This window comes from Wasmannia auropunctata, unplaced genomic scaffold, assembly GCF_000956235.1.
Source record: "Wasmannia auropunctata unplaced genomic scaffold, wasmannia.A_1.0 LD336000.1, whole genome shotgun sequence".
NCBI classification, from domain to species: Eukaryota; Metazoa; Arthropoda; class Insecta; order Hymenoptera; family Formicidae; genus Wasmannia; species Wasmannia auropunctata.
The window spans coordinates 695893-721785 of NW_012026890.1; the positions used below are offsets into that span (position 1 = coordinate 695893).

At 37.2% G+C, this 25893-nt stretch overlaps 1 long non-coding RNA gene across 1 annotated transcript in view; it reads left to right on the plus strand.

The window, feature by feature from the left end:
• The window catches only part of LOC105453282, a 146419-nt gene that overhangs the window by 12153 nt on the left and 108373 nt on the right, over positions 1–25893 (plus strand). The gene's annotated exons all lie outside the window — the stretch shown is intronic.

A 25893-nucleotide genomic window follows, 5' to 3' on the forward strand; every position in this document is an offset into this window, starting at 1 on the left:
CCACGGTGCCGTTATAGGGTGCAGAAAAGATCGCTCTTTCGTGCCCGTAATTGCAATGGCAACATCCAGCGCATAATTTTGTCATCACTGTCGGCCGCGCGTTTACCGAACGTACCCGGCGAGCGGCGATACGTGCGAGCTTCAATCTCTGCATCGGTAAACGGCGGCGGTGACAACTAAGCTTCGCCTTATCTATTGAAAATATAAATACTGTATTGAGTAACAGGAAATTGAAGCCATAACTCGCACGATCGGTATAGCGAGACTATTAACGGTAATCTCCGACTGTCGGCAGGAGAATGCTCGACTTTCCTTTCTCGCAGCGTTTTGCAAAATTCAGGTTTCCGCGTTTCCGATTGCGCGGGCTAACATTACAAAAACGAAAGCGAGCATACAAAATACAGTGTGTGAAGGTAGACCTTTATCTTAGCTCGCGTTTACGTTCTTTTGTTTCCACATGAAATATAAAAACTTAGAAAGCGGGTAAATCGTAGATTATACGGAATTACTAAGCGTAAATTATCATACTGATTGAATGATGTTTTTGTTTGAAGCAATATTTCAGCTTTTTGATTTTTTAAACTTTTCAGCGGCGACCCTCTATTATGAACAGCAGCTCGGTTTCTCATTTGGTTATCTAGTAGTAGGTTTTTGCAACTAATTGCAGGACGTCTTTTTACATTGCGCAACCGTGAGAGACAGGTAGTGACGCGGCATTGCTTGTGTCGTTTACTACGTTCATTAATTAGCGCTGCGGGCACTCATTAACTACAGCTTTACTGTGCACAATGTTGCGCTTAATGCCGCGGCGTCGAATAAAAGTAGCGCGAGGGGCAGTGCGTGGCTGTCGTGCCACGGTAAAATGAAAGGACGCCGCGCCACAATTATCTCGATTACAAAAGCGTTAAACGGCTTTTTGCGGGAACGTAAACGAGATGGACGCTGATCCCTCGAAACCCCGTAAAACACTGATCGATGCCGGCCGGCGTCACGCTCATATGCATACATGCTTGTACCTTGCACTTACGGGTGTATCGAACTGTGATTCTGCTGATGGCGAGAAGAGCATTAACGACATTAGCGGCTTCCATAAAGCTATGAAGATTTCCCAAGATAAACGAAAATTTTAAAATATTAAAAAAAAACTTCAAGATATTATTTATTGTTGAATCACCCGATTGTTTGCGATAACTTTTATGTGAAAGTTATATGAGCAACGCAGTTGCTAAATTAAAGAATCATGTGTATCGTTAAGAATTTTTTTTTTAATAATGGATATAATTATAAAAGGACGGAATCTGCAATATATAATAGGAAATACATGTCAATAATATTTCTAGGCACGATTAATCACAATTAATATTTTAATACAAACGCAAATACAAACCTTTCAATTACGATCGAGATATTATTAGCATTCTATTATTTGCACATTTTACTTATAAAATATATTAAAATGTCTTGAAATTAATGTAAGTAAGACTATATGAATTAAGAGAAAACATATAATTTATTCTGTTGCGTTACCTTAATATTCTTCTTATGAGGTACTTCTTATATGTAAATAATTTTCGAAAAGATCGAGAGAACGGCGTGTGGCCGCGTTGTGTAGCAGTTGGTCGCGCGAGGAGAGAGAGAGAGAGTTAAAGAATCCGCGCGCGTGAAATCATAGTCTGCGGTTTACCTTCCTTTAAAGCGTCGCGAATCCCGAGAGGGTTAATAAAACCGCTGCGCGCGGCTGCGTTGTTCGAGGACGTCGCGGACAGTCGGACGGTAATTACGAGGCGCGACGGGACAGTCGGAACGGACGCGAAGTCATTCTTCTTGATCTCGCCCGTGGGGGAGGCCAACATCACAGGCCATCCATCATCGTAGCGCCGTGCTTGCCGAGTGCGTATCTGCCGATAGGGCCCGTCCCGGAGGATTTTACACGCGCGGCGGCGCGAACAGGAACGCCGCGCCGCGCCGCGCCGCGCCGTTCGAGGGGATCGAGATCCCTATCGGGGGATCTATCCGTCGGTCGGTGGCGAGCGGGGCGGATGTGCATTCGAGTGTGCGTTCCTAAGTGGCTCTTGACCTCGCACTTCCATCGTTCTACACGGTCGCGTACGCGCTCGTTTAAGCCGCGGCAGCTTAAGGATCCATTCTACCTTGTGGCTCGAGAAAGAAAGAAATGTGATCAATATCACACTTCGTTGTTCTTACATTTTATTTGTACGACTTTTCTCTTTAATTTGTAATGTTCTAAAGTCAATTTATTGACTGTAAGTCTATGCAAAGTTCCGGTGAAGAAGCTTTTCCGAACTTGAACATGGGTCGCCGTGGGAGAAGTAATGAAGGTCGCACCAGTCATCTAAAACAGTTAAACCAACGATTTTCCTGTTCAAAATGAATGTCTCTGTAGAATTAGACTACGATTATATCAATATCAATAATACTTTTTTTTATCGCAAAAATAAGAACAAAATTTAAAGCCAAAGATCGAACTTTTTTTTCAAATGGCCGCCGTTTTGTTAATTTTCATGCAAGATCAATTATCGTAGTCTATTCCATAGAAACATTCTTTTTGAACAGGTTTTCTAACTGTTTTAGATGACTAGTGCGATCTTCATTACTTCCCCCATGGCACCATGTTCAAGTTGGAAAGGCTTCTTCACCGGAACTTTGCATAAACTTACAGTCAACAAATTGACTTTAAAACATTACAGATTAAAGAGAAAAGTACAACAAATAAGATGTAAAAATAATAAAATATGTGATCTTGATTACTTTTCCCGAAGAAATTTCCAAAGATCGCCTTCTTTTTCGAGCCGCGGTAGAATGGACCCTTCTTTGGCCGATATAACGTCTCGTCCTTCGGAACTCCGAAGAATCTACGGAGAAATATGGACACGTTTCTTGTTCATTCACCACTGTGACGAGCCCGAAAAGTGGATCGCGGCAGCGTGCAGCAGCAGCTAGCGGAGTGGAACGACGATTTCGAGGAAATATCGCATAATAACGGTGCGCATCGAGTCGTTTCTCGGTCGGTTTGCGGTTGTCAGGAAAAATGATGGGATACTTTCGTGTGTAGAATCGAGAAGTCGAGTAGAATTCGGCGATCAAAAATTTAATAAATTTTATCGAGATGAAATATATATTCGTTGATATCTCTCGTTTAATAAATTTTTCATTTTTATTGTAATCCTATGTGAATTTAAAAATAGATTATTTACACGCAGCTACGAATTAGAAATATATAGGTAGAAATTCTGTAAGTTTATCACGAACATTACTAAAAATTGAATGACGTAATTATAGTTGGAATTATTACATAGCAACCGAGTATAAATCCTAGCGGGTAATCATATTTAAATCTATTTTATCTAATGTGATGCATTATTTCATTGGTACTTAACTCTCGAATGTGTTAGATTAGTGACACGATAAAACGAAGACGAAAATTAATTTGCAACATTTGAATCGCACACCATCTCGCAACGTAATTGCATCATTAATTACATTACTTATTATACGCGACGGGAATTCCGGAAACTATCAGATCTGCATGATTATCTCTCATTATAATCTAACTTACAACTTCGTTCGTAATTTAAATTTACATTTATCAGATTGCGCAGCATTTACTAATATTTATATTAATTTTTTATTTATTGCATTATATCGTGGAAATTAGCGATGGATAATCATTAGACAATCGCGCCGACTGTAAATGTTATTCGGCGAGCCGTGCGGTTCAAACTGATAAGACCGGAACGATAGAACTCTCGCCATCCCAAGATAAGACTCGGCGCTATTAATTAAATATTTCAAACTTCGAGATAGCCTGGAGAGATCACTATATAAGCGTCGGTTATTGACACTTGCCTGGACAACACGCGCGTTTGTGATCTATCGGGTCTAATATCGACTAGCAGAGAAACATCTGTCGCTACACATTAACATATCGACACGTGTATGAAACGTATGATCGCGGACATACATTCATATTATTCATAATGGACGTAGCCAGTAATCATATCGTACGCGAAATATAGTGCTACATTCAGACAAAAGTTCAGATTAGTTGTTAGCAGGTCTCGTTATCGATGATATAAGTGGTATATTAGATAAGAAGTATAGCAGATGCCTTTGAGAAATACGCACGTGATAGAAAAACGCGCGTTTCCTTTATTAGGATTGCCACTAGTGAACATTTTTTTCAAATTAATCTCTTGTGATTTTAAATAGAATTATTGAAAATAATTTAAAAACTATTTAAAAATCGCAAGAAATTAATTTGAAAAAATGTCCACTCGTGACAGGACATAAAAAGATAAAATGTAAAATACAAAGAATGGAACATAAAATATATGAGATAACATATATAATGTATAAGAAATATAAGATAAACTACATGAGTAATGAGAAATGCTCGGTAAAATCTCTTTGAGAACTAATAAGTTGCAGCTAACTTTGTCATATTCCTCAAACATGCCAAATCATTTTGTACATATAATCGACTTTTCGCTCCTTTTTACTGATTATTCCTGAACCTGCGCGAGGTCCGGTGCGAAAGGATGTGCGTGCGCGCGCGGAAAGGTATGCAAGAAAGGAGCGACGATTTCCGCGACCTACGGAAAGACGGGGGGGAATTTACAGGCCGACCTTGCGGCCACACGCGTGCACGATGTGCGTGCAGAGCGATAAAACAACTCGCCGCGCGATATCACGCTTTACGGCGTCGCGTTACATCGCCAAGATTTATATAACTGCTATATCTACGAAGGTGACTGACCCATTTATTGCGCGCGGTGCTCGTGCCCGTCTTATCTGCGACGAGGGAGACGCCAGTCGCTGCGGACTTCGCTCTTACGCTTCGCGTCTACTGTCACGTCTAGGATGTCGCAGAACATCGGTGAAGATATGTAACATTTTTTTTATCTTTTTAATGAAAAAATAAAAGTAATTAAATGAATATAGAAAATTAAGTAGAGAATACATATATAAAACGAATAAAGTTATCTGTGAAAAAAATAAAATATAATGTAAAAGAAACGAATAAGGAGAGTGATTTGTATCAATAAATGAAATGAGAAATTTTGAGAAAGAATTTGAAGAAATTCATAATAAGTAGGCACAAATCCTCCATGAAGAAATTACAAATGTCTTGTTCAATAACGAGGACCGTTTGATTTTATTTCAATATACATTTTACTTAAATCTCGCTTACTTTAGAAAGATTTAATAATAAGTATTAAAAAGTTGTGAAAAATCATAATATCTCAACAGACTCTGAGAAAACCAATCGCGACGTATGCTAATACGCAGATTATGCACAGTAAAAGTCAAATTAATATGTTGCATGCAACGGATTATAAATAATGTAATAAAAAGAAGAATTTAAAAAATATGATCAGTTTGCAAATAAAACTCGTTAGTTACATCTTTGAAAAACAAGAAGATTAATGATTTATACAATTCATTTCAATCTGAAGATTGGCTATTACTGTCAAATATAGAGAATCTTCATGAATTCTATAATATATGTATATTTGTGTGTAGGAACACACAGAGAGATGAAGAAATTTTCCTTTTTTTTTTTCATGAATAACTGAATAAATTCTTTCACAGTGGGAAAATAATTAATAAAGAATTTCTAATAGATTTATTAATAAACGCTGAATGTAAATTTGTTCTTAACTATACTAATAGCAGTATGATTATCGCTATTTTTACGAGCTAGTCCTGCTATAGACAAACCAAAAATTCAAGGCTGTTAAGTCGTTGAGTAACCTGTGTTCCGAACCCAGTATCACTACTGACTCGGCAGATCTGGTTATCTGATCGAATCTGTTGGATTCAATCAGATAACCGCGGAACGAGTTATGAGTGTGGAATAGAGATGCAGGTGAATAGCCGAACGTATCGGCTGCGAATGGAAGTTTGTGGAGAAATTTTTTGTTCTCGTGTGATTCCGAGTATTTGTAATATTTAACAATACAACAAAATTCAAAAGTTGCGGAAGTTGCGAAAAATTATATGAAACTCTAAAATAAAACCAATTGCGGCATTAATACGCAGACTACATATATATTAAGTAAAATTCAAATAAATGGCTGATTAATAACTAATGTTATACGTAGCTCGGCATTCCGATAATGTAAAGTGATGATAAAATACAATTAATTTTCTTAATCTCTTAAACGTTCCGTTTAAAAGCTTTTTTAAACATGCCTATATTTTTCTCTATTGTTCGCGACAATACCGGTCACAATTATCTTATTATTAAAGGATGTAATATATGATATATAAAATTATGAGCATCTATCTTGTGACGAAAAGTAAATGCGTGCTGTAACGAAACAGAATGTTAAAGCGGCGAGTTTTCCATATTACTTTATTTAGACGCTATTTATTATAGCTTGTGCCTAATAACTGATTATAGTTCTCGTCGCAGTCCCGATGCGATGATCGTAGTTACCTGATGCATGAAATTACGTTATAAAATGCAGATTAGCTAATAAGAGATCGACTAATCCTTTGGCTTAAGTATTGATTAATTAAGAGCTAATACCTTGCTCGTGGCTATATATATAATGAGGCACTGAAATTTACCGATATGCCGTTAAATACGTGAACGGGCCGTAATCATGAGCAATACATCATTAAAAAAGGTTACGATGAAGTCGGCATTGTATATCGAGAGATGTAATTAATGCATGCAGCAATCAAAATAGCTTTTTTTATGTGAGATGTACGATCTACGTTATATTAAAAGAGATCACGATTAATCTAGCTGTAAACATCAAGGTGCGCATTTGTTAACTGATTGAATTCATAAGAGAAATTTATCACTTGGGTTTAAAATGTGACTTTCTCATTTTGTATCCAATTGTTTTTTCTAAACTGGAAAAAGAAGTATTACATTTTTTATTCAAAATAATATATTTTAAAAAATAATATCTTCCTATTTTTATCTTAATTGTATTTTATTCGCATATTATGATTTCCATTGCCGTCAACGTTTTTAATTTAATTTGTCGACGATCTTGATACGTATGCAAATTTGCTCGACTTGAACTATTACTTCTTTCATTGATAATATTTCGCGAAGTTTGATATTGAAAAGTTAATCGCGATCTGCTTTTATCTTGACTGGCTTGAGTGACCAAGTCGACATGCTTCTTCCAAGGTTTCGTGACGCTATCGTAATTTCGTTTACCCAGCGGATTATGTCGATGTTGCTCCCCACATCGTCGTCGTACCCACCAATCTGGTTACAAATTAACGAACTCGACGTGAATCTTATAAAGTCGCGCCGTATTCAATACCTGTCTCTAATGAGCAGACGAATGTGTCCTCCCATGAAGTTTTACAGCGTCTAATCTTCTCAGGAATTCCTTTCGAACGCGGCCACCAATAACGTCGTGTCTTTAAAATTATTTTCCTCGCATGAGTAGTATCGTTATTCTTGTGCATATTTTTATTAATGGAATATTGATATAGAAACGTATATAAACGCCCAGTAGGTATTTATCAGGTATTTATCAAGTGTCTTTATAAAATTACTTTAGGATTTACTAAATAAAAATATCGAGGCAGCTAAACGATCTATGTTTAATCTTAAAAGATCGAAACTGAAATGAAAGACTTCAATTTTCGACGCATGCAATATTCTTTACTTCATAATAAATTGATACACGTGAAAATTTCTTCTCGTCACAATGCTTTTTTTTTTTGTCATTTCGCAAAGTCGTTTCGACTATGAATATTTTACTATTTGATTCGATCGGAAGAGAGATTGAAGTAACCGTTAGCATTCGCGTTAATTATCGCAGGATGCGCCGCCGTGCATCCGCAATTGGCAATCTTCTCGGATCCATAAAGTCTGCGCGTGATCGACCCGTTTCTATCCCACGTCTGTCTCTAGCGAGATAACGCCGTTATAGTTTCTGCGAATAAATTGTGCGATCTCGCGGAGAGAGCGAGAGCCTATATATATATATATATATATATATGCAGTCGCGACCGTACCGGAAGAGAATCCCACCCCGGGACTTGTGGATCCCCGGCTAACGGGCAGTAGTTCGCCATTCGCATGAATCATGCGCATCCTGCGCGCATCCTTCGCTGCACGGAGAGCGCCAGGAGCGACGAACCGAGGAGCGCGGAGTGACTAACGGCGCCGATCGCTCTGCCTCGTGTGTTCTTCCTCTCTCTCTCTCTCTCTCTAGCGGTGCCTAAATCAACCTATGTTGAAAGATTATAATCAACCGTGCGTGTCGACTTTCGAGCGAGAGACGCAATCGAGAACCCGCACACAATGGGGCGGGCGTATTACGGGTGGAATCGGTTTCCGATCGCTGTCGGGATCTATACACGCGTGGAAATAGGGATTTCGGGCCGCGCCCTCGTCCCGAAACTTATCGTTAGTATACGTCTGTTATGAAAACATTTATATTGCAACAAATAAATTCTCTCTCTGTTCATCCAATTCAACTCGGGCGAGCGTTACGGGTAAAGATCAAGTGGGGGGGGACTTTGTATATCATATGCATTTAGACACCAATCTCGGTTAAAATCCGTGAAATCGTGCGCGCATCCGCACGGCACCGCGCTCGAGATCGAACCCGGTGTCGAGAAATAAGCCGAGCACGAGGCGAGATTCGTGACCAGTTCGTGGACTCTAACGACGACGCGAGCAAGTATCCGCGAGTATGACTAATGGATTAATTATTTCACAGTCTTATCAACGATTAACCGAGCTCCGTAAATTCTCATCGTAACGTTATGTACGTATACGTATACCTGTAAGGGTCGCGCCGTCCGGCGAGAGTATAGATACTACTATGTCCGTTGATTACGCCGGCGAGGAGCGACGTAATGCTGAACTCCGGCGGTCAACTCGTTAAAACGCGTTGCGTCGTAACTCAAGACGTTCAAAGAAAAAGGGAGGGCGAGAGGGAGGGAGAGGGACCAGAGAGGGAAATAAATGCCAACTCGTATTGTTCCGTGACTTATGGCAGCCGGCTATCGCGGGCACCGCGTCGCTATATTATCGGGCTGTTTGCTCTTCCGCGGCGCGCGCGAACATCGCGCGTATTAGAAAATATATAATATTGCAGGCGCCGCCAACGACCAAAGACCATGTATCCTCGAATGCGCGGACACGCGAGGCCGCAGATTAGCATCTTGTTAGAATACACGAAGTAGAAATAAACGCGGGACTAGAGGAGAATTATAACGTCCGTCGGCGCGGGCTTTTCGCGCATTCGAGCTTTAGCAGCGCGCAATCCGCGATCATTAACGCAGCCAGCCGCGATATCTCGGTTGGAATAGATCGCGTTGTCCAGCATAATATATTTACTTGTTTAATCAATTGAATATTGAAAGAGTGTTAAGAGCCATAATAGAATTCATATTTTTTGTCGTGTCTAAATGAAATAGAATTAATACCTTTATAATATTTATAATATAATAGTGTAAAGCACAAATGTGTTTTAAAAAATTCAAGGGAAATAATTTTAAAATTGAGGAAAGTTTAGTATTAGATTGTTTATCTTAAATTCGTCGAGAAATGTAATTTAATTAAAAATAAACTTAATTGTTACATTCTTCTTTTCTCTGATTTCTCGTTTTTTTTTTATGTCCTAGCTTTTATTATACTAGTCATTATTGATTTAATTTCTTATACCGTCTGCATTTATTGAACTTGTTTTGCCGAAACGACGAGAAGTATGTATACAAGACCACAACACAGCGATCGCTATAAAACGGTAGTTTTTCTCGCGAAATTAACATCCGCCTCGTCGCAGTTCGCAAGGTAGTACCTATACATACACCAAAGGTTTCCGCCGAAGTGTCCCGTGCGATTTTCGTAAAAGTCACTTGCGCCGTTGCACCAATACCGAATCGAGCGATCGCCGACGTCAACTTCGATTACTGCCGAACTCAATGGCAAGGTCTTTGGCCTCGGCATCTCGGCCATATTAAGGTCAAAGACAGCAGGCGCCCTGTTACCGACTTGCACCGATCTCCGCATTTAATGTCATCCGGTATCACGTGTCGCATTAATAATAATCACAGCCGATCGAAGATGCGTTCCGGGATTATTTTGCGTGAAATAAGGGAAACGGTACTGATATATAAGAGCGACGTACGCCGTGGAAATATTCCTTTCGCTTCTCCCTCTGCTCGAAAAAGAAATATTTTTTATAATTAATTAGGTATATTGATAATTGTAGTAATTTTCCCAGGTGATTTATAAAAATAATTGATACAGCAAACATTACTGGGCGTAATCATAGTGAAGAAACTTATCGTGATAATGATTTTATGTAAGAACGTTGATCGTGTCCGTGACGAATAATGTCGCGACACATCACGCGCAAGAGAACGATGCACGTGAGGGAAACAAAAGAAGACACCCATCGCGGGACACAATTCACGGGGTCAGGGTTAAAAGCGTGGGTGAGAAGCGAGATAAATCATTTGCATGCGCTTTAGCGCACCGCGGTGTTTATACACCTACGATGCTGTATATTAAAAATTTTTTCGGGATGCTGCGAGAAAATGCGGGATAAGAACGTCGGATATATGTTTTAATGAATTATTTTATGATAATAAATCAACAACAGAGAAAAAGGGAGAGTCGAGCCAAAAAATTATAATATAATAAAGGCATTCCCTTTTTTTGTTGATATTTGGGAATCTTAATAAAATTTTTATTTTTTTTTCCTAATATTTTGTGAAGAAATATAAAATATAAAAAAGGTAAATATATACAATAATTATTACTTGCATTTTCAAAGTTATACAATGATTAAATATATTTAACAAAATAAAAAAAAGGGTAATCTTATTACAAAGTTATTTAAAAAAAAAAATTAATTTCTTATTTCTATAACATTTTTTATTTTATATTTTCTACGCCTTAAAAAATTCCTAAATTAAATTTTATATAGAGTATTATTGGTAAAGTAATAGAGATACGCGAATCGAAGGATGTCTGAGGCACAAGTGCCGAATGACAGGATCCCCTCGGCGTGGAAGTGCGTAAGAAACATGACGGTGTGTATTTTTGTGCGATAGAAATTGTAGAGGAGCCCGGAATAGTTCGTAGGGCATGTAATGACCGACGATATCGGTGGTTGAATCGGAAATTATACGGCCGCGCGATATACAAGGTACTCTCGAAACGCCGGCTTTACCGTTGTTGTTGCGCGAACCTCCGTAATTATTTGCGATTAAGTGAATTGGATAGCGTATTATTATAGACGGCCGATTTCATGCCGAGAGTCGCGATGTCGGTCGATAAGAGCCGCGATATACTTAAAAAAAAAAAAAAAAAAAAAAATATGTATATATACGATAGATTGGAGGCAGACGCGGTGGACATACCAACCAGGGTAAATGCGTTACGGATCTTGCTTTATTAGCCATCAAGGTGGCTTGTTCTATTTGTCGATTGCGTATCGTTGCGCGTTGTTCTTATTATTTTTTTTTTAATACACATTTTAATGTAACGAAATGCAATAAATCCTGATCGTAAATTTGTTTCTCGACATAACTAGATGTCTTTAGTACAGCGATATCGATTATGGCGGGCCAATAAATTAATCTTATTATAATTAGACTCCGTAGTAGCGTTAATGGCCTTGTAGTTACGTCTGGAATATCGAGGACGGGAAAGCACGTTCTTAGCTAATGACTAACTAAAGTATCCTACATAACTATCAACTAAGTTGATATATATCAAGTATTGCAAAATGGTTTATTTGCTTGTTGTTGTAAAGGGTATCTTTATGTCGATCTCGCCGGATTCGAATGATCTTGCGAGATTTTTTCAAGTGCCGCTTATTCACCGCGGATCTCTCGTTAGGGCGCGTGAACGAGGGCTAAAAGCTTGCGGAGATGAAAAGCGCTTAAATTTATAATTTGACATACATGCACGGAGAGAATTTTTTTTTAATTTACCCTGCAAATCATGTTAATTATGGAACAATATAGTATTTAGGCAAATTTTACTGTGCACTACAATAAGATTTCGCAGTAAAATTTATTGTAGTGCACAGTAAAATTTACCTTTTTTAAAATTAAACACTATATTGTCTCACAATTAACATAATTTTCAGGGTAAATTTTAAAAGGAAATTCTCTCCGTGTGTCGAGACAGTGGGGAAAGTGATGTGTCATGTTGGCGACTAGGAGAAGAATTGCGTACTGAAGCCGGGGCGTGTCCATAACTGGTTTCGAATCCGATACGGAATAGTACAATATCGCGACACTCTCGCGTTTCGCAAAATATATCCCCTGACCTGGGGAACGCCGCAAGGAACACATAAACTAATAGACACTTTTAATGGTGGCGACAGCTTTAATAGCGCCGATTTTGCATGGTATAAGAGATGTTGACTTATTCATTTCCGCCGCGGTATTGAGATTAAATTGGAGGAATCGTGTAACTCAATCTAGTGTATTCATGCCCACACCTGCCATCGGGCTTCTAATAACTTATCGAATTTTATTAATCTTTAATGACTATTAATATTCGTTTGGACAATTATTCGTGTAACGATGGAGAACGGACAGCAATTTATGTAAGATATATATTTCCTGCATACATATATATATCATTTTTAAATTATACCTTTGAATTCCTGTTCTCATGCGTCGAGCATTGGGCGGTGTGTTTACGTCCTCATGACTAGCTTCTCCGAAGCAACTAGCTAGATTTCGTCAAATTTACACCGCGTTAGCGTGCACGCGTTAAGAGACGGACGGCGTTTGGCGAACGGACGACCGTATTACGAGAGACGGGATCGGTTCGGTTTTCTACTGCTGAAAATACCAGCGTTTATCCTTTCTTTCGAGCAGGGAAAATAAGAAACCTGCTTCCAGAAGGTTCAGCTGAAAACTTGTAGAGGAATAAAAAATATACAATTTCTGGATATAGTCACTTAGAGACATCACGTTTTTTCTCATTTAAAAAAGCGCTTTGATTAAATTTTGTCCAAAACGAGCATGGACGATTTCAATGTACCGCAATTTCTAAACGATCTTTATTGAGATTAAAGATGATTCTTTTATCAAAAAAAAAGGATGTGCTTTCATTTCGAAAATTGATGAAGGCCGTGAAAAGTTGTGGACAAATAACGCGAATGAAGGCACGTGTCTAAGCGCGACTAAAGTCAATTGGAAGTTATCGCCGGCCTTTATATTGATTCAATAGCCTCAATAGACGCTTCCTTGAGTAATGTTATGGCGACAACTGCGGACGATTGTAAACAAACGCTGCAACAACATCCTGTGGGTGAAAATCATATAATTAAATTTTTCACAGTTTGACAGAAGGAAAATACGTGATGTTATTTAGTTGCTTAAACATTTTTTCTCATTTTACTGGAAAGTTTTTCTCGTTTTATTTGAGCAAGCTGTACATAGATTTCCAACGAGAAAAATCTCTAACGTAAGAACGCATTTATTTATTAAAGTTCTGTGACATAGAGAAACATGTATTTAAATAATAAAAAATATACAAAAACTCTTTGTCACAGAAAAGAAAATATGATGAGCTGTGAATAATTGATTTACATAAATTCGCACGCGCGTGGGTTTTTCTCTATATATTAGTGCTTATCAATTTCCTTATAAATGTTCGCCATTAGCGTTCCAAATTATCATTTATATTGAATGATCCACTTTCAGGGAAAAGCGCGAAGGAATATTAAATAGGGAATCGCCCGCGTTCGCCGGGCGGGTTCGTTAAACCTCTTTGATACCCATCGCGAGACGCAAGCAATTGGCAGTTTACTTAATCCGTTCGTGTGGGGCGGTCCGCGAGGAGGGTAATTAGTCACTAATTAATAGTAATCAGGTGGGGGACGAGTAATTGCCGCTTCCCATGGACGATAGGGATCGAGAATTTCTGCGGCAAGATCGCAAGAGGCCTCGTTAAATCGCGGACACCGGGAGGGCGGAGGGCCCCGAGGGGGAGGGGGAGGACGCGCGCGCAGAAGCGAGGAACGTGGCGTTGCGAGGAATGCGTTTTGTTTAACGGCAAATTGGGCTGGGAATCGTCGGATTATGCGCTACACGAGTTTCGTTACACGGCTCGTTAACGTAAATAAGTGCGTGCCGTGAAATGGCCGCGCGGCCGCGGCCGCGGCCGAACGTGGGCGCTCGCGGTAACGAAACGAGGAAATGCACCGCGAAGAATGGAAAGGCGTTCGTTTATCACCGACTTCCCGCATTGCTTCATAAATTAATCGTTTGTGGAAAAATAAATGCGAGTCGTGCACGTATAATTGACTATATCCCCTGCGCGACCTGACGTTGAAGTAATTAATACGCTAATCTTTCCTTCGTCTCGTTTCTTGATCAGCAATGCGATTTTGCAAATTTATTACATACATTTCAAGGATTTAAAAGCTCTTAAAATATACCATACAGTAGGTATTTCTTAAGTTTAAAAATTGACATTTAAAAAAAAATTGATAAATTAATCACTGCCTTTTCATTATATCCATCAAGTTTGACAGAAAATAATAATTTACAAACAATAAACTCCATAAACTGCATCTTGCGTTTTTCGATCACATGTAACCGGTATCGAATGTTCGTTAAACGATACACATTCGATACAGAGATGCAGAGATACATCATTAAAGAACATAACGGTACATTTGCTATAATGGCAATTCTGAGAACAAGGAAGCTGAGTACCTTTATCTTATCGAGAGCGTTTATTTTTTTCCCTCAGCTATAATTACACGCGTATTATATTCGTGCCATATCTTTTACGACAAGATTGAATGTGAGTAATAAATGCATATAATAATTTTACGGAAGTAAAATTCCCATTCGTAAATCTTTTTATATGCCTGCTAACGATTTTATATAAATTAAAGTTTTTTTTATTAAATTGTAGTTTTAGTTTTATGCTGTTATACAAACATTATTTACATGGAATCACAAATTAATTTAAATTTTTAGATAATTGTTTACAATTTATATGTACCTCAAGATAGATAATTGATTATATATCACGCTGAAACAGCCGACGTAACATTATCATAAAACATTAATTTGTATGTTAATTATTTTTATTTTTATCGAGGCTGGAAAAAATTTCAAAGTGCGTAGAGACAAAATAAGTAAAAAAAAAAGAAGACAGAATTACAGATAATCACGGTTTTTTTATCGCAACACGCACGCGACATAACGACCTGATAGAAACTGCTAAAATTCCAGGAAAGATATTGCTAGAGAGCATTAACATGACAACATGTCGTTCGTTGGACAACATGTCCAAATCGCATTATTTGCATTTATCTATTCGCACGAACGCGCCGACAGCAGAATAATTTATCGCTGCCATTGAATATGACATAAAATTCGGCAAAAAATATTCGTTGATTTGTATTAATTCGTAACATTCTTCCTTTTACGATTCTATCGACCTTTTCTTTAAAGTCTGGTCTGGTATTCAGTAAATAGATCGAAAATAGACCAATATATTTGACGTCGTATAAGTTAGCGGAACAAAATCAGCAAAAGCAATTCTAATTTATATATTTATTTGTTACTAAAAAAATTGCTAAAGAAAAATTTGTTACTTTTTTAGTTTTTTTTTACAAAATGATGTACCGCTAAAGAAAGATTAAGTTAGTTGGACAATATAATGTATGATGTAACAACGAAATTGTGCACATAAAAGTAACTTCAAATTTGCAAATTGAATCATTTATATAAATAATTTAAAAAAAATTATTATTAACAGGAAAAAGCTCTCTATAGATAAATAGATAAAATTGAACGTGACAGTTTTCTGAATGAGATCGCATTTTCCTTTCTCCGTAGACGACGGATTCGCGGCGGCTCGCATTACGTTTACTCCGAAACGCACGCGGCAATGCGTTTGTTTTGTTTCAAATTTCTCGGTGGGCTGGTATCTTTTTGCAGCAGGAACAATTGCGTGCGACTAATGACGCAACAGTCGTCGACGAGTGACCGCGAGCAAATACGCGATAGGAAGTGTATTCAATGGCAATATGTGTGCAACGATGCAGTTATCGCGTGTTTGTATTGACATTTACTCGAACAATTATCGTGATTGCCGCGCATCTGTCACGCGTTTTTTTTATATATTATATTATACATATATATATTATAATCAATTTACTGATCTTGATTACTATTTTGTCACAAAGTTAAATTATCTCTGCTCATGCATTATAATTGTACTTTATGTTTATACTTTGCGTGAAAATAATTGAAAATCCCCTGGCAAGATTGGAGTAAGTTCGTAATTTATTATACGAAAATTTGCATTTCAAATTATCGATGGAATCATTGTGTCCTTTTAAATACGAGAGCTCGTAGATCGGATCTTAGAGATTTACGGACTTGCTCCATTCTTGCTCTGAACTCTCCGGAGATCTTCCGGGATTAAACTCACCTTTCGTGCCTCTTTCTCGTTTCGTTAGCGCCTACTAAATTATCCAATTTCCATGAAATCCTTTCGACATTCGATCGTCGGGCGTAGGTTGATTCGTTCTACACGAATCGCTCGTGTTTCGGCTGGTCACTCTCAACCCCTTCGAACACAGTAGAGTGCACAACACGTTATCTCTCGGCGGAAAAATTACACCATGTAGTTTCGCAGCCTCGCGCGCACTCTCGAGTCCGCGCTTTTAATCCGTGATCTGTAATCGAAGTCGAGCTTCCTAAAATTTTGTTGCGTGTATCAATGATGATCTGGCGAGACGTCAGAGAAAGTTGGAGAAAAGATAGTATATTACGGTAAATTTGAATAACTGTCATGTAATTATTATCTCGAGTATTTCGGACTTTCAATATTGAATTATCCCTTTAAGTGTAAAATTTTTTTAATTCCTTGGAATTTTTCATTTGCATAATCTGAACTCGACGAAAAAAATTATCCTCATTTTCAATCGTATTTTAACGTATTCATGTACGTTAAATTATGTATCTGGCGATTGCAAAACTGAGTGCCTCTTTTAAATTGTACATATGCCCTGGTTAAGCTGATTATCAGTTGCCAGAACGTGACTATTTAGATACACGGATTTTATCTATATTTAGTTATGATAATTTATATCATTTTGTTTAATACACATATATATGTCTACCGTCGTAATGAGATTTGATTAGATCTCTGCGCATAGAATATTACATTTGTAAGTAACGTTAAAGCGTTATCAAAATTCTAGCTATAACTATTGAAAAGCGAATAATTGTTCAAACATTTACAAATTTACATATTGTATATCCAATATTATTTCATGAAACGATTAGCGACTTAGGAAACAAAAATATGTTTTACAATGTATATTCTACATTTTAACAAAACGATTTAAAGAATATCGCTATAGAGAAGCTAAGAACAAAGAAATTATTATTTAACTCGGACGTGTATTACTCGTCGAGTGTTTCACGCGCGGCGACGTAATAACGTGTAACTCGAACAACGACGCCCGCGGCACCGATGTGCTTGGCACCTGCTCATCATCGTCTACATGGTGCTTCCGGGAGGAGCGCGACGCGCTCGGCTATCGCCAAGACGACGACGCCGAGGGCAATGGGCGACGGACTAAAGGCGCGCACTAAAGCGTGGGAGATCAAAGGGTGTCGCACCGATGGCGATCAACGCGCACGCACACTCACGGGCACAAGCTAGGAAAACACGTCACGCGGACACTTGACGCGCGTGCACGCGCGTGGAACGGATTCGTCTCCGTCTCTCGTCCCCCGAGATCGGCGCGGGCTGTCTCGCGCGCGCGCGCGCGCTAATGAGAGACGGCACGCGGCGCCTCGTCTCTCTTTCTCTCTCTCTCTCTTTCTCTTTCCCTATCAGGTGGAAAGGTGATTAGAATAAGGTCTTATCAGCGTGAGCGTGCGCGGGGTACTGAATCGCGGAGCGGGGTATATCCAGCGCCCCGTCCGGGCCCCTCCTTGCAGTACGTACTCACCAGAGTGGAGGGACAGGTGCCTCGGTGCTTCTGTCTGTCTGTCTGGGACCGCTGCTGTTGCCTTGGCCGCTTACTCGCACCGCGGCCGGGGCGACAGGCGTACGTCAAAGCGTCGCGCGGCCGCGTCGTGGAGAGAACTTTAAAAAGAGTTCAGCCGGCCGAGTCGTCCTCGCGAAATTTAATGTCTCGCGAGGACTGTAATATTCAAGGGGCACGCCTATTTCGCCACGTTGATTTGGAAAATCACATTTTTTCCGTCTATAATGTCGTTTTAATAATTTCATTCTTGTTGCACTTACGATTTGTCACATATGTTTGCGAAATATTACTGACCTTCGGACCTCAGATCGAATAGGCGTATTCATAATTCCGAATTTAATATTGCCGCCTCACGTTGTGCGATGTTTGTCGATCGGGATTTCATCAAATTGAAGCCAGACGAAGAAAAAAAGAAAATGTTGGGAGAGAGTCGCTTACGCGACTTCGTGTAATGCGAGATTAATTAACCAGACTTCCGGTTTATTGAGTTATTATCGCACGGAGAGAATTTTTTTTTAAATTTACTCTGCAAATCATGTTAATTATGAGACAATATAGTATTTAGGCAAATTTTACTGTGCACTACAATAAGATTTCGCAGTAAAATTTATTGTAGTGCACAGTAAAATTTACCTAAATACTATATTGTCTCACAATTAACATGATTTTCAGGGTAAATTTTAAAAGAAAATTCTCTCCGTGCGATATAATATATAATTAATTTGTCCCGTTTCAAGACGTATAAATTCCTGCAACTTCGTAATTTTGCAAAAGATGTCATCAATATGCGGAGACACCGGTGTAAATTAATGCTAATCCGAATTGAATTAATTTTAATTTATCTATTGTCTATAATGTCGTTTTAATAATTTCATTCTTGCGTTTGCGATTTATCACATATGTTTATAAAATATTACTGACTTTGGATCTCAGATCGAATATTCATAATTCTGAATTTAATATTGCCGCCTCACGTTACGTGATGTTTGTCAATCGGGACTTCATCAAATTGAAATTAGGCGAAGAAAAAAACGAAAATATAAGGAGAGAAACTTTGCATAATTAATTTGTCCCGTTTCCAGACGTATAAATTCCTGTAACTTCGTAATTTTGCAAACGTCATCAGTATGCGTAGACACTGGTGTAAATTAATGCTAATCCGAATTTAATTAATTTTCGGTATATAGGATCGATGATTTTGGAGGCTGCCGATTCAATGCTAAGATTAATTGTGTAATTCGGATTCTCAAATCGAATTGGAATATTCGCATTCCTTACTCAACGTTAGCCGCGATAATCCGATTATCCGTCGAAACGAAACGCTATACACGATCTCTATATGGAGGAGAGCAAAACGAAATCAACGATTTTGAAATCCTTCGCCAATAACCATGTTCAATGAGAGCCGAAGGATGGAGAAAATGTGCAAATCGCTTCTCGCATTCGCCTTTAGCGTTATACGTTTTATTATTACTAAGAGGGCGACGTGTGATGCGCGCGCGAAGAGGTGTCGAATTGACTCGACGTGACGCTGAGTGGATGGGGCGTTATCCGTTATAGCAAAATATCCGCGTTTAAGAGGTTGAAGTGGACCGAATGTAATGCGAAGCGCACAAACACGGCGTCTTAAGATGATCGCGTATATATACGCGGTCTTGCTAGATCGGATCGACGCGACGGGTTATTATTGTTCCGTCAGAAATCGAAGGAGCGTGGTGCACACACGGGTCGGGTCTTAACACCCGTTGTGCGGTGCAATTAGCGATTACGCTCGAACCAGCGCCTACCTGTAATTTCCGAGCGAACCGAGTACGGACGTTTATCCGTTAACGGATATCGTCACAAAGATTTCAGACATTGTTGTATTTACAAATAGTTCCAGAGCGCTCGATTAGTGCGAGAGTACACTAGCGTGTACTTTAAAGTGCGAAGAAAAACGGAAACAGCATAGTATTAAATGCGAATAAATTTATATTAAAAAAAAAAACGTGAAGTATGACGTAAAATAATGAAATTTATTATTATTATTTTTTTTAATCGAGAATGTGCAGGTCTTGTTGTAATATACACGTGCTAAAAGGGGAAGAAGTTTTGATTTTTTATATACGTCACATTTTTTTTTACTCATCACTCATCCTTGCTATCGCGGCCCCTCCTGCCCTTCCTTTCACCCGACAAGCGTTGTGGCATAAATCAATATCCATCAGGGAATAATTGCATCCCGCGGAAAGAATCTCGCGGCGCCGGCGAAGAATATCGCCTATTCTGACGCGGTAAATGAAGCGCACCTGTTTTCGCACACGCACACACGCACGCGCGGATGCGACCGCCGAGCGGCAGCGGCGGCCGAACGCGCTCGCCTTATTATCCCCGTTTGAGGCCCCCGTCCTACGAGTCATGCGAGATAAACCTGTTATATCTTTTCCGGATCTGGTTTCGCGACGGCGAGCGCGAATGCGAGCGCGGCGTATGTACATTAAACAATCGGAATTTATAACGCACGAGCGAGTGCACCGACGCTCACGACCGACGGGAAACCGGGGCGTTCCGCCGCGGATTTTTCGCGCGAGACGTCCTCGCCGTTCTCGTCGCGTCATCGTATCATTCTTCTTTTTTATTATTGTTAATTCGTAATTGATATGAAGAAGTCAGTCTAAAAATGCCCCGGAATCAGCAATTAGGTGCCGTCTACGTCTTATAAGTTTGCGGAACAAAATGAATAGAATCAATTCTAACTAATATATTTATTTATTGCTTAAAAGTTGTCAAGGGAAAAAATTGTCCTGCTAACTTAGTGTTTCTTAACATTTTTTTTAATTGTTTTTTTTGCAACTTTTTAGCATTAACAAAATAAAAGCAATAAATGTATTAGAATTGATTCTGCTTGTTTTGTTCCGCTAAATTTTAAGACGTGTGTTATCTCGCTGGTGTCTTTTATTTTAAACTATTTGAGTGGATACTCTTCTCGCTACTTTCCATATTTTAAATCGTGAAAATACATATTTGAGCGTTGAGAGAAGAATTTTAAAAACCTTGAGATATATTAATAATTGCAGACAAAGGAAACAGAAGGGGTTTTTAATGGATTAAGGAATTTTATTTAAAAAAAGACTTTCTCTTTCGTTTCTTCTTTCTGTTTCCTGTCTATAATTATTTCTCATTATGTCTCTTCTAGAATTAAAATATAATTTTGATTGGCATATCATTTGATTGACATATTTTTTCTAACATATGAATTCCGCGAAAAGTTTTTCAATGGAGAAAGATACCTGGAACGGTATCTTCGTAATCGAGTTAGTTCACAGAAATATAATGTGAACTATGTATTTTATCGAAACGAAGGGATTTCTCGTTCGAAACGTTTTCTCGTTCATTTCTTCTTTTTCTTCCTGTTAGCCGATCCACGATTCCGCTGACTGGCTCAACGACCGCCGCGGGAAGAACAGCAGTTCTTCTCGTTTCGTTCGCTGATACACCTCGCGGTACTGTACTCTAGTTACAACGTCATTCTCGCCGTCGATTGTCCAGTAGGCGTCTAATAGCTGCCTCACGTTAGGAATAATAATGGGGAGGGCCAGACGTATATCGGGTGTCAGCCGACAGATCCCGGTATCCCGAGGAGGCTTCTCACTTCCACAGCCTCCCCGAGCTACGGGCGGCGCGTTAAAACAGATTCTCGTGTAGACTATCGTGTAATATTATCGTGATTTACGATGTGCTGTAATTTTAATGTAATTTAATGTGTTAATCGCACGCTGCCGGGGCGCAAGTTTTCTTTCTGACAGGACAACCGTATACGAATAAAAACGATAATGTAAAAGAACAATAAAAACGTTAATAAAATATAAAGTTTAATATATAATTTTCACCTCGTACAGCGCGTTATTATATATACTTGCGAAATGTCATTGTGAATCAATTGCGAAAGCAGATGGAGCGTTCTAATAAGCCCTCCAACAGCTTCAACGGGGTAGTGAAATCATTCGAAAAATTCTATGAATACATTAGGAAACGCGCGCGAGATGGAGTTGACTTGCAAGAGCGGTTTATTATCACCATGTCATATTATAAGAGTGAAATATCTCGAAGCTATATAAATCGCTATCGGGTAGCTCTAGCTTTCGCCTGTCATTTCCTCGTGGCTCGTATAGTCGCATCTCTTGAGTGAATCTTTCTCTTGGTATCTACTGTTTGTCGTACGAAAAGAAGGAATATCACGTTACGGTCGTTAATCCTACTGCTGTTTCTCGTTTATATATACGTTTTTGTTTTTGCTTGTTAAGTACCGATGATCGCTGCTATTCCAGCACTCAAATATTTTCTTAACACCTAATTATTTCCTTGATTCAGACAAATTAGCAATCGCCTTGGACTAAATGCTAACAAGTTGATTTAAAGCAATTACTAAGTTAATGCTTCATTAATTTTATCGACGAATAACTGTGATAAGATAAAGAATGAAAAGTTGTAATGTAATTTTGTTAATGAATTTGATGTTTTTCGATATTATCTAAGCAGTGTTCCAAAATTCATTGCCAGTGCTGAAAATCTATAGTGCACGTAACGTAAATTATACATAGATTTTCAGTGCTGGCGGTGAGATTTGGAACACAGTCCTAGTAAAATGAGCGATTAGTTAACAAGAAGACATATGGCAATCAATTCAAGATTAATTTGAGAAACGTATTTAGCGCATTATTAAGATTTATTCTTAATAAACGTATCTATATATTTTTTAATGTTTGTATCAATATATTTTTATTTACTTTACTTTCATATTTTATATTGATATAAATTCTATTTTTATCACGCTTCTATTATTGAAACGTATCTATTTATAGAAAATAATTAAAGAGAAATTTTATTTTTAACATGTACACGGAGAGAATTTTTTTTTAAATTTACCCTGCAAATCATGTTAATTATGGGACAATACATATAGTATTTAGGCAAATTTTACTGTGCACTACAATAGGATTTCGCAGTAAAATTTATTGTAGTACACAGTAAAATTTGCCTAAATACTATATTGTCCCACAATTAACATGATTTTCAGGGTAAATTTTAAAAGAAAATTCTCTCCGTGTATATTTTTAATTAAATAACTTTAATAATATTATTAAAGTATATCCTTAATAATATTTATTTATTTTTATTTTTATTTTTAAATACCTTCTATTATTTATTAATAACGTAAAGTTTATTCCCGATATATTTCTGATTACATTATTGATGCTTTCCTATTTCGATAATTTAGAAATTATTTTAGTCGACAGAAGAGAGTGTGTCACATACTCTCTTGCATCGATAGAAAAGGTTCCTGTAGAAAATCTCAGAACTGAGAACTGACACATAATGCTCTCTGATGGTGAACGCAAGAAACGCATTTTGCCTTTATTTATAACTCGAAGATACATATTTCTTATCAGAAGTATATGTATATTTATAAATAGCTTAAAACGTAATTTTATATTTAATTTAAACAGAACTACAAATTTCTTTGTTTTTGCTTTATAAGATACCTTTGCGTTCAAACAATATTTTTATATTGAAATAATTTATTCTTTATTTTGTTTGTCGATTTATATTAAACGATAATTTATAATTATTTTAATTATAGTTTACATAACGAATATTTTCGTTATGTGGAATATAAATTACATCTCCGGTGAACGGTAACGTCAACAATTTTTTATTATCTTTGATAAATTCAAATAAATCTAGCTAACAGATATATAAAAAGCATACATTAAAAAAATAAATGTATGTAATTTTATTCTGTTTTGTACGTACTTAAACCGTTGTTTTGCAGATATTAGTAATTTGATAAAAAAATTTTTAATAAGATGAGGATATCAGTGAACGAGAGATGAAGAGCGATTCGCTATATATTTATTCATTTAATTTGGTCGACGTTAACAGTTTAATAGTTGAAATCTCGATGATGTCACATCAACATATGTTTAATAATACATTTTGCCGTACTTTTAACGAACAATACGTAACGAAAATACAATCACTTTATTTATAGCCAATCATCCGTTGGTTTCACAACGACTGGAACTGTTGCTGCAGAATAATGCTTTACCTTTTTTTTAAAATTGTTAAAATTGTATTTTAATAAAATCTTTGAGCTATAATAAAATTATTGCTTAACAGTTAGTTGCTTGGTATGTATGATATCTTGTTATAACTTAATAACTTCAAAAATATTTGGACGTCTGTATTTTTAATTGTTGTTATTGATTACTTTTATATTCTTATCTCCGTTTGTTTGTAAACGTAATGGCAATAATGTAGCAATAATCTTAATAATTATTTAAATTTACATCCTCTTTTATGTCGATATCTGATGTTCGAATGTTTCAACTCTTTCGACAGATGCTGTGTCTTGTTGATTGATTCTATTACTATTATTGTCTCTGTTGCAGCACAACGTTACAGCAAGTATTAATGCGCACATATATACATACATTATGGTAATTGTTCAAATCACTTCATCATTATTACAATATTACAAATTATCTTCACAGCTGTTTCAATGACATATACGTATGTAGTGACTTGAAAATGTTTGCAATGAAATTTAAAGTAAATTTTGGAGAAAATCTAAGGTACAAAAAAATATATAAAGAGACAAAGACAAAGATGTGTTACATACGTTGATTTTACAACTTTCTCTAACACGTTTATATAATCATTTATATTTAACATATATATCTATATACATAACATGTTTATAATATCCTATCTACATACAATTTCAACGTACACGAAGATTCATAATAGCGAGGGATCATAAAATGATATTTATTAATTCCTCGTAGACTCTCGAGAAAAAATTACGATACGCATTTCGGTGGGAAATTCAGATTCGCAAATTACTTTCCGCCGTGAAAATTAAATAATTAGGTCGTATTTCACTCCCTTCGCGTATTGATTAATGGATTAAATAATTTCACGCGCAGATAATATCTAATATAATATTATATTATATTATATTATTATAAGAATTAAGATACGCATTTCGGTGGGAAATTCAGATTCGCAAATTACTTTCCGCCGTGAAAATTAAATAATTAGGTCGTATTTCTCTCCCTTCGCGTATTGATTAATGGATTAAATAATTTCACGCGCAGATAATATCTAATATATATAATATTATATAATTTTATTATTATTATATTTTAACGGCAGAAAGTAATATCTAATATAATGATATTATATTATGAAATTATTTAATCCATTAATCAATACGCGAAGGGAGAGAAATACGACCTAATTATTTAATTTTCGCGGCGGAAAGTAATTTGCGAATCTGAATTTTCCACCGAAATGCGTATCTTAATTCTTTCTCGAGCGTATTGATTAATGGATTAAATAATTTCACGCGCAGATAATATCTAATATAATATTATATTATATTATAATAATATAATATAATATAATATAATATAATATAATATAATAATATATTATAATAATATAATAATATAATATTATGCGCACATAATTCGTTACACCTGCAAAATAATAAGCATCTCGTTCTTATCTCGTGAGATACATGATTCGAACAATATTTCACGCGTTTTTAATATATTCATGACAAAAATTGCGCTTATATCAACGCGCGGACTTTCACTACGTAATGTGTACAAGGATGTTGCCTAAGGAGTTCGTACAGTAACATTGATAGTGCGTCAGCAAAAGTGGCACAAGGAGACACGTAATATTGCATTACACCTATTATGTTTGTTAACACGAATCCCAGCAGGCTACACAACCGATTCCTTAAGTATACAGCAGTTTTTAAAAACGCGCATGGAACTCTTTATGTAAATTAAATTATCGTTTTACTCGCGATAAAACAAATAAATTT